The sequence below is a fragment of the Eucyclogobius newberryi genome, unplaced genomic scaffold, assembly GCF_026437365.1.
Source record: "Eucyclogobius newberryi isolate DKJ021-1_F unplaced genomic scaffold, fEucNew1.0.hap1 SCAF_4, whole genome shotgun sequence".
Taxonomy (NCBI): domain Eukaryota; kingdom Metazoa; phylum Chordata; class Actinopteri; order Gobiiformes; family Gobiidae; genus Eucyclogobius; species Eucyclogobius newberryi.
In genome coordinates this window covers 43,369,691-43,380,690 of record NW_027316056.1, presented here as the reverse complement: position 1 = coordinate 43,380,690, position 11,000 = coordinate 43,369,691, and positions in this window count along the sequence as shown.

Genomic DNA, 11,000 nt, shown 5'->3' with positions numbered 1-11,000 from the left:
CTGAACCAGGACTAAACCAGGACTAAACCAGGACTAAACCAGTACTAAACCAGGACTAAACCAGGAGAAAATCAGGTCTAAAGCAGTTCTAAACCAGGAATAAACCAGGACTAAACCAGGTCTAAACCAGGACTAAACCAGGTCTAAACCAGGACTAGACCAGGTCTAAACCAGGACTAAACCAGGACTAGACCAGGTCTAAACCAGGTCTAATCCAGGACTAAACCAGGACTAAACCAGGTCTAAACCAGGACTAAACCAGGACTAGACCAGGTCTGAACCAGGTCTAAAGGACTAAACCAGGACTAAACCAGGACTAAACCAGGACTAAACCAGGACTAAACCAGGTCTAAACCAGGACTAAACCAGGACTAAACCAGGTCTAAACCAGGACTAAACCAGGACTAAACCAGGACTAAACCAGGAGAAAACCAGGTCTAAAGCAGGACTAAACCAGGTCTAAAGCAGGTCTAAACCAGGACTAAACCAGGACTAAACCAGGTCCAAACCAGGACTAAACCAGGTCTAAACCAGGACTAAACCAGGACTAGACCAGGTCTAAACCAGGACTAAACCAGGTCTAAAGCAGGTCTAAACCAGGACTAGACCAGGTCTAAACCAGGACTAAACCAGGACTAGACCAGGTCTAAACCAGGACTAAACCAGGATTGGACCAAAACTAGACCAGGACTAAACCAGGACTAAACCAGGACTAGACCAAGTCTAAACCAGGACTAAACCAGGACTAAACCAGGTCTAAACCAGGACAAAACCAGGACTAAACCAGGACTAAACCAGGACTAAACCAGGAGAAAAACAGGTCTAAAGCAGTTCTAAAGCAGGTCTAAACCAAGACTAAACCAGGACTAAACCAGGTCTAAACCAGGACTAAACCAGGTCTAAACCAAGACTAAAACCATGTCTAAACCAGGACTAGACCAGGTCTAAACCAGGACTAAACCAGGACTAGACCAGGTCTAAACCAGGTCTAAACCAGGTCTAAACCAGGACTAAAACCAGGTCTAAACCAGGACTAGACCAGGTCTAAACCAGGACTAAACCAGGACTAGACCAGGTCTAAACCAGGTCTAATCCAGGACTAAACCAGGACTAAACCAGGTCTAAACCAGGAATAAACCAGGACTAGACCAGGTCTAAACCAGGTCTAAACCAGGACTAGACCAGGTCTAAACCAGGACTAAACCAGGACTAAACCAGGTCTAAACCAGGACTAAACCAGGACTAAACCAGGACTAAACCAGGACTAAACCAGGAGAAAACCAGGTCTAAAGCAGTTCTAAAGCAGGTCTAAACCAGGACTAAACCAGGACTAAACCAGGTCTAAACCAGGACTAAACCAGGTCTAAACCAGGACTAAAACCATGTCTAAACCAGGACTAGACCAGGTCTAAACCAGGACTAAACCAGGACTAGACCAGGTCTAAACCAGGTCTAAACCAGGTCTAAACCAGGACTAAAACCAGGTCTAAACCAGGACTAGACCAGGTCTAAACCAGGACTAAACCAGGACTAGACCAGGTCTAAACCAGGTCTAATCCAGGACTAAACCAGGACTAAACCAGGTCTAAACCAGGACTAAACCAGGACTAGACCAGGTCTAAACCAGGTCTAAACCAGGACTAGACAAGGTCTAAACCAGGACTAAACCAGGACTAAACCAGGTCTAAACCAGGACTAAACCAGGACTAAACCAGGACTAAACCAGGACTAAACCAGGAGAAAACCAGGTCTAAAGCAGGACTAAAACCAGGTCTAAACCAGGACTAGACCAGGTCTAAACCAGGACTAAACCAGGTCTAAAGCAGGTCTAAACCAGGACTAAACCAGGACTAAACCAGGTCCAAACCAGGACTAAACCAGGTCTAAACCAGGACTAAAACCAGGTCTAAACCAGGACTAGACCAGGTCTAAACCAGGACTAAACCAGGACTAGACCAGGTCTAAACCAGGACTAAACCAGGATTGGACCAAAACTAGACCAGGACTAAACCAGGTCTAAACCAGGACTAAACCAGGACTAAACCAGGACTAAACCAGGTCTAAACCAGGACAAGACTAGGTCTAAACCAGGACTAAACCAGGACTAGACCAGGACTAAACCAGGTCTAAAGGACTGAACCAGGACTAAACCAGGACTAAACCAGGACTAAACCAGGACTAAACCAGGTCCAAACCAGGACTAAACCAGGACTAAACCAGGTCTAAACCAGGACTAAACCAGGACTAAACCAGGACTAAACCAGGACTAAAGCAGTTCTAAAGCAGGTCTAAACCAGGTCTAAACCAGGTCTAAACCAGGTCTAAACCAGGACTAGACCAGGTCTAAACCAGGACTAAACCAGGACTAGACCAGGTCTAAACCAGGTCTAAACCAGGTCTAAACCAGGACTAAACCAGGACTAAACCAGGTCTAAACCAGGACTAAACCAGGTCTAAACCAGGACTAAAACCATGTCTAAACCAGGACTAGACCAGGTCTAAACCAGGACTAAACCAGGACTAGACCAGGTCTAAACCAGGTCTAAACCAGGTCTAAACCAGGACTAAAACTAGGTCTAAACCAGGACTAGACCAGGTCTAAACCAGGTCTAATCCAGGACTAAACCAGGACTAAACCAGGACTAAACCAGGACTAAACCAGGACTAAACCAGGACTAAACCAGGTCTAAACCAGGACTAAAACCAGGTCTAAACCAGGACTAAACCAGGACTAAACCAGGTCTAAACCAGGACTAAACCAGGACTAGACCAGGTCTAAACCAGGACTAAACCAGGATTAGACCAAAACTAGACCAGGACTAAACCAGGACTAAAACCAGGTCTAAACCAGGACTAGACCAGGTCTAAACCAGGACTAAAACCAGGTCTAAACCAGGACTAAAACCAGGTCTAAACCAGGACTAGACCAGGTCTAAACCAGGACTAAACCAGGACTAGACCAGGTCTAAACCAGGACTAAACCAGGACTAAACCAGGACTAAACCAGGTCTAAACCAGGACAAGACTAGGTCTAAACCAGGACTAAACCAGGACTAGACCAGGTCTAAACCAGGTCTAAAGGACTGAACCAGGTCTAAACCAGGACTAAACCAGGACTAAACCAGGTCTAAACCAGGACTAAACCAGGACTAAACCAGGTCTAAACCAGGACTAAACCAGGACTAAACCAGGACTAAACCAGGACTAAACCAGGTCTAAAGCAGGTCTAAAGCGGGTCTAAACCAGGACTAAACCAGGACTAAACCAGGACTAAACCAGGTCTAAACCAGGACTAAACCAGGTCTAAACCAGGACTAAACCAGGTCTAATCCAGGACTAGACCAGGTCTAAACCAGGACTAAAACCAGGTCTAATCCAGGACTAGACCAGGACTAGACCAGGTCTAAACCAGGACTAAACCAGGACTAAACCAGGACTAAACCAGGACTAGACCAGGTCTAAACCAGGTCTAAAGGACTGAACCAGGACTAAACCAGGACTAAACCAGGACTAAACCAGTACTAAACCAGGACTAAACCAGGAGAAAATCAGGTCTAAAGCAGTTCTAAACCAGGAATAAACCAGGACTAAACCAGGTCTAAACCAGGACTAAACCAGGTCTAAACCAGGACTAGACCAGGTCTAAACCAGGACTAAACCAGGACTAGACCAGGTCTAAACCAGGTCTAATCCAGGACTAAACCAGGACTAAACCAGGTCTAAACCAGGACTAAACCAGGACTAGACCAGGTCTGAACCAGGTCTAAAGGACTAAACCAGGACTAAACCAGGACTAAACCAGGACTAAACCAGGACTAAACCAGGTCTAAACCAGGACTAAACCAGGACTAAACCAGGTCTAAACCAGGACTAAACCAGGACTAAACCAGGACTAAACCAGGAGAAAACCAGGTCTAAAGCAGGACTAAACCAGGTCTAAAGCAGGTCTAAACCAGGACTAAACCAGGACTAAACCAGGTCCAAACCAGGACTAAACCAGGTCTAAACCAGGACTAAACCAGGACTAGACCAGGTCTAAACCAGGACTAAACCAGGTCTAAAGCAGGTCTAAACCAGGACTAGACCAGGTCTAAACCAGGACTAAACCAGGACTAGACCAGGTCTAAACCAGGACTAAACCAGGATTGGACCAAAACTAGACCAGGACTAAACCAGGACTAAACCAGGACTAGACCAAGTCTAAACCAGGACTAAACCAGGACTAAACCAGGTCTAAACCAGGACAAAACCAGGACTAAACCAGGACTAAACCAGGACTAAACCAGGAGAAAAACAGGTCTAAAGCAGTTCTAAAGCAGGTCTAAACCAAGACTAAACCAGGACTAAACCAGGTCTAAACCAGGACTAAACCAGGTCTAAACCAAGACTAAAACCATGTCTAAACCAGGACTAGACCAGGTCTAAACCAGGACTAAACCAGGACTAGACCAGGTCTAAACCAGGTCTAAACCAGGTCTAAACCAGGACTAAAACCAGGTCTAAACCAGGACTAGACCAGGTCTAAACCAGGACTAAACCAGGACTAGACCAGGTCTAAACCAGGTCTAATCCAGGACTAAACCAGGACTAAACCAGGTCTAAACCAGGAATAAACCAGGACTAGACCAGGTCTAAACCAGGTCTAAACCAGGACTAGACCAGGTCTAAACCAGGACTAAACCAGGACTAAACCAGGTCTAAACCAGGACTAAACCAGGACTAAACCAGGACTAAACCAGGACTAAACCAGGAGAAAACCAGGTCTAAAGCAGTTCTAAAGCAGGTCTAAACCAGGACTAAACCAGGACTAAACCAGGTGTAAACCAGGACTAAACCAGGTCTAAACCAGGACTAAAACCATGTCTAAACCAGGACTAGACCAGGTCTAAACCAGGACTAAACCAGGACTAGACCAGGTCTAAACCAGGTCTAAACCAGGTCTAAACCAGGACTAAAACCAGGTCTAAACCAGGACTAGACCAGGTCTAAACCAGGACTAAACCAGGACTAGACCAGGTCTAAACCAGGTCTAATCCAGGACTAAACCAGGACTAAACCAGGTCTAAACCAGGACTAAACCAGGACTAGACCAGGTCTAAACCAGGTCTAAACCAGGACTAGACAAGGTCTAAACCAGGACTAAACCAGGACTAAACCAGGTCTAAACCAGGACTAAACCAGGACTAAACCAGGACTAAACCAGGACTAAACCAGGAGAAAACCAGGTCTAAAGCAGGACTAAAACCAGGTCTAAACCAGGACTAGACCAGGTCTAAACCAGGACTAAACCAGGTCTAAAGCAGGTCTAAACCAGGACTAAACCAGGACTAAACCAGGTCCAAACCAGGACTAAACCAGGTCTAAACCAGGACTAAAACCAGGTCTAAACCAGGACTAGACCAGGTCTAAACCAGGACTAAACCAGGACTAGACCAGGTCTAAACCAGGACTAAACCAGGATTGGACCAAAACTAGACCAGGACTAAACCAGGTCTAAACCAGGACTAAACCAGGACTAAACCAGGACTAAACCAGGTCTAAACCAGGACAAGACTAGGTCTAAACCAGGACTAAACCAGGACTAGACCAGGACTAAACCAGGTCTAAAGGACTGAACCAGGACTAAACCAGGACTAAACCAGGACTAAACCAGGACTAAACCAGGTCCAAACCAGGACTAAACCAGGACTAAACCAGGTCTAAACCAGGACTAAACCAGGACTAAACCAGGACTAAACCAGGACTAAAGCAGTTCTAAAGCAGGTCTAAACCAGGTCTAAACCAGGTCTAAACCAGGTCTAAACCAGGACTAGACCAGGTCTAAACCAGGACTAAACCAGGACTAGACCAGGTCTAAACCAGGTCTAAACCAGGTCTAAACCAGGACTAAACCAGGACTAAACCAGGTCTAAACCAGGACTAAACCAGGTCTAAACCAGGACTAAAACCATGTCTAAACCAGGACTAGACCAGGTCTAAACCAGGACTAAACCAGGACTAGACCAGGTCTAAACCAGGTCTAAACCAGGTCTAAACCAGGACTAAAACTAGGTCTAAACCAGGACTAGACCAGGTCTAAACCAGGTCTAATCCAGGACTAAACCAGGACTAAACCAGGACTAAACCAGGACTAAACCAGGACTAAACCAGGACTAAACCAGGTCTAAACCAGGACTAAAACCAGGTCTAAACCAGGACTAAACCAGGTCTAAACCAGGACTAAACCAGGACTAGACCAGGTCTAAACCAGGACTAAACCAGGATTAGACCAAAACTAGACCAGGACTAAACCAGGACTAAAACCAGGTCTAAACCAGGACTAGACCAGGTCTAAACCAGGACTAAAACCAGGTCTAAACCAGGACTAAAACCAGGTCTAAACCAGGACTAGACCAGGTCTAAACCAGGACTAAACCAGGACTAGACCAGGTCTAAACCAGGACTAAACCAGGACTAAACCAGGACTAAACCAGGTCTAAACCAGGACAAGACTAGGTCTAAACCAGGACTAAACCAGGACTAGACCAGGTCTAAACCAGGTCTAAAGGACTGAACCAGGTCTAAACCAGGACTAAACCAGGACTAAACCAGGTCTAAACCAGGACTAAACCAGGACTAAACCAGGTCTAAACCAGGACTAAACCAGGACTAAACCAGGACTAAACCAGGACTAAACCAGGTCTAAAGCAGGTCTAAAGCGGGTCTAAACCAGGACTAAACCAGGACTAAACCAGGACTAAACCAGGTCTAAACCAGGACTAAACCAGGTCTAAACCAGGACTAAAACCAGGTCTAAACCAGGACTAGACCAGGTCTAAACCAGGACTAAACCAGGACCAGACCAGGTCTAAACCAGGACTAAACCAGGATTAGACCAAAACTAGACCAGGACTAAACCAGGACTAAAACCAGGAAAAACCAGGACTAGACCAGGTCTAAACCAGGACTAAAACCAGGTCTAAACCAGGACTAGACCAGGTCTAAACCAGGACTAGACCAGGTCTAAACCAGGTCTAAAGGACTGAACCAGGACTGAACCAGGACTAAACCAGGAGAAAACCTGGTCTAAAGCAGTTCTAAACCAGGACTAAACCAGGACTAAACCAGGTCTAAACCAGGACTAAACCAGGTCTAAACCAGGACTTGACCAGGTCTAAACCAGGTCTAATCCAGGACTAAACCAGGACTAAACCAGGTCTAAACCAGGACTAAACCAGGACTAGACCAGGTCTAAACCAGGTCTAAAGGACATAACCAGGACTAAACCAGGACTAAACCAGGACTAAACCAGGACTAAACCAGGTCCAAACCAGGACTAAACCAGGTCTAAACCAGGACTAGACCAGGACTAGACCAGGTCTAAACCAGGACTAAACCAGGTCTAAACCAGGACTAAACCAGGACTAAACCAGGTCTAAACCAGGACTAAACCAGGACTAGACCAGGTCTAAACCAGGACTAAACCAGGTCTAAACCAGGACTTGACCAGGTCTAAACCAGGTCTAATCCAGGACTAAACCAGGTCTAAACCAGGACTAAACCAGGACTAAACCAGGACTAGACCAGGTCTAAACCAGGTCTAAAGGACATAACCAGGACTAAACCAGGACTAAACCAGGACTAAACCAGGACTAAACCAGGTCCAAACCAGGACTAAACCAGGTCTAAACCAGGACTAGACCAGGACTAGACCAGGTCTAAACCAGGACTAAACCAGGACTAAACCAGGTCTAAACCAGGACTAAACCAGGACTAGACCAGGTCTAAACCAGGTCTAAAGGACTGAACCAGGACTAAACCAGGACTAAACCAGGTCTAAACCAGGACTAAACCAGGACTAAACCAGGACTAAACCAGGACTAAACCAGGTCTAAACCAGGTCTAAACCAGGACTAAACCAGGACTAAACCAGGACTAAACCAGGACTAAACCAGGTCTAAACCAGGTCTAAACCAGGACTAAACCAGGACTAAACCAGGACTAAACCAGGACTGAACCAGGACTAAACCAGGTCTAAAGCAGGTCTAAAGCAGGTCTAAACCAGGACTAAACCAGGACTAAACCAGGACTAAACCAGGTCTAAACCAGGACTAAACCAGGTCTAAACCAGGACTAAAACCAGGTCTAAACCAGGACTAGACCAGGACTAAACCAGGTCTAAACCAGGACTAAACCAGGTCTAAACCAGGACTAAACCAGGACTAGACCAGGTCTAAACCAGGTCTAAACCAGGTCTAATCCAGGACTAAACCAGGACTAAACCAGGTCTAAACCAGGACTAAACAAGGACTAGACCAGGTCTAAACCAGGTCTAAAGGACTGAACCAGGACTAAACCAGGACTAAACCAGGACTAAACCAGGACTAAACCAGGTCTAAACCAGGACTAAACCAGGACTAAACCAGGACTAAACCAGGAGAAAACCAGGTCTAAAGCAGGTCTTAAGCAGGTCTAAACCAGGACTAAACCAGGACTAAACCAGGTCTAAACCAGGACTATAACCAGGTCTAAACCAGGACTAGACCAGGTCTAAACCAGGACTAAACCAGGACTAGACCAGGTCTAAACCAGGACTAAACCAGGATTAGACCAAAACTAGACCGGGACTAAACCAGGACTAAAACCAGGTCTAAACCAGGACTAGACCAGGTCTAAACCAGGACTAAAACCAGGTCTAAACCAGGTCTAAACCAGGACTAAACCAGGACAAGACTAGGTCTAAACCAGGACTAAACCAGGACTAAACCAGGTCTAAACCAGGTCTAAAGGACTGAACCAGGACTAAACCAGGACTAAACCAGGACTAAACCAGGTCTAAACCAGGTCTAAACCAGGACTAAACCAGGACTAAACCAGGACTAAACCAGGACTAAACCAGGTCAAAAAGCAGGTCTAAAGCAGGTCTAAACCAGGACTAAAACCAGGTCTAAACCCGGACTAGACCAGGTCTAAACCAGGACTAAACCAGGACTAGACCAGGTCTAAACCAGGACTAAACCAGGTCTAAACCAGGACTAAAACCAGGTCTAAACCAGGACTAGACCAGGTCTAAACCAGGACTAAACCAGGACTAAACCAGGTCTAAACCAGGACTAAACCAGGACTAGACCAGGTCTAAACCAGGTCTAAAGGACTGAACCAGGACTAAACCAGGACTAAACCAGGACTAAACCAGGACTAAACCAGGACTAAACCAGGTCTAAACCAGGACTAAACCAGGACTAAAGCAGGTCTAAACCAGGACTAAACCAGGACTAAACCAGGTCTAAACCAGGACTAAACCAGGTCTAAACCAGGACTAAAACCAGGTCTAAACCAGGACTAGACCAGGTCTAAACCAGGACTAAACCAGGATTAGACCAGGTCTAAACCAGGACTAAACCAGGTTTAGACCAAAACTAGACCAGGACTAAACCAGGACTAAAACCAGGTCTAAACCAGGACTAGACCAGGTCTAAACCAGGACTAAACCAGGACTAGACCAGGTCTAAACCAGGACTAAACCAGGTCTAAACCAGGACTAAACCAGGACTAAACCAGGACTAAACCAGGTCTAAACCAGGTCTAAACCAGGACTAAACCAGGACTAAACCAGGACTAAACCAGGACTAAACCAGGTCCAAACCAGGTCTAAACCAGGACTAAACCAGGACTAAACCAGGTCTAAACCAGGTCTAAACCAGGACTAAACCAGGACTAAACCAGGTCTAAAGCAGGACTAAACCAGGACTAAACCAGGACTAGACCAGGTCTAAACCAGGTCCAAACCAGGTCTAAACCAGGACTAAACCAGGTCTAAACCAGGACTAAACCAGGACTAGACCAGGTCTAAAGCAGGTCTAAAGCAGGTCTAAACCAGGACTAAACCAGGTCTAAACCAGGACTAAACCAGGACTAGACCAGGTCTAAACCAGGACTAAACTAGGACTAAACCAGGACTAAAACCAGGTCTAAACCAGGACAAGAACCAGGTCTAAACCAGGTCCAAACCAGGTCTAAACCAGGACTAAACCAGGACTAAACCAGGACTAAAACCAGATCCAAACCAGGACTAGACCAGGTCTAAACCAGGACTAAACCAGGTCTAAACCAGGTCTAAACCAGGTCTAAACCAGGACTAAAACCAGGTCTAAACCAGGACTAGACAGGGTCTAAAGCAGGACTAAACCAGGACTAGACCAGGTCTAAACCAGGACTAAACCAGGACTAGACCAGGTCTAAACCAGGTCCAAACCAGGTCTAAACCAGGTCTAAACCAGGACTAAACCAGGTCTAAACCAGGACTGAACCAGGACTAAACCAGGACTAAACCAGGTCTAAACCAGGTCCAAACCAGGACTAAACCAGGTCTAAACCATGACTAAACCATGACTAAACCAGGAATAAACCAGGACTAAACCAGGACTAAACCAGGACTAGACCATGTCTAAACCAGGACTAAACCAGGACTAAACCAGGACTAAACCAGGTCTAAACCAGGACAAGACTAGGTCTAAACCAGGTCTAAAGGACTGAACCAGGACTAAACCAGGACTAAACCAGGAGAAAACCAGGTCTAAACCAGGTCCAAACCAGGACTAAACCAGGTCTAAACCAGGACTAAAACCATGTCTAAACCAGGACTAGACCAGGTCTAAACCAGGACTAAACCAGGACTAGACCAGGTCTAAACCAGGTCTAAACCAGGTCTAAACCAGGACAAAAACCAGGTCTAAACCAGGACTAAACCAGGACTAAACCAGGACTAGATCAGGTCTAAACCAGGTCTAATCCAGGACTAAACCAGGACTAAACCAGGTCTAAACCAGGACTAAACCAGGACTAGACCAGGTCTAAACCAGGACTAAACCAGGACTAAACCAGGTCTAAACCAGGACTAAACCAGGACTAAACCAGGACTAAACCAGGACTAAACCAGGTCTAAACCAGGACTAAACCAGGACTAAACCAGGAGAAAACCAGGTCTAAAGCAGGACTAAAACCAGGTCTAAACCAGGACT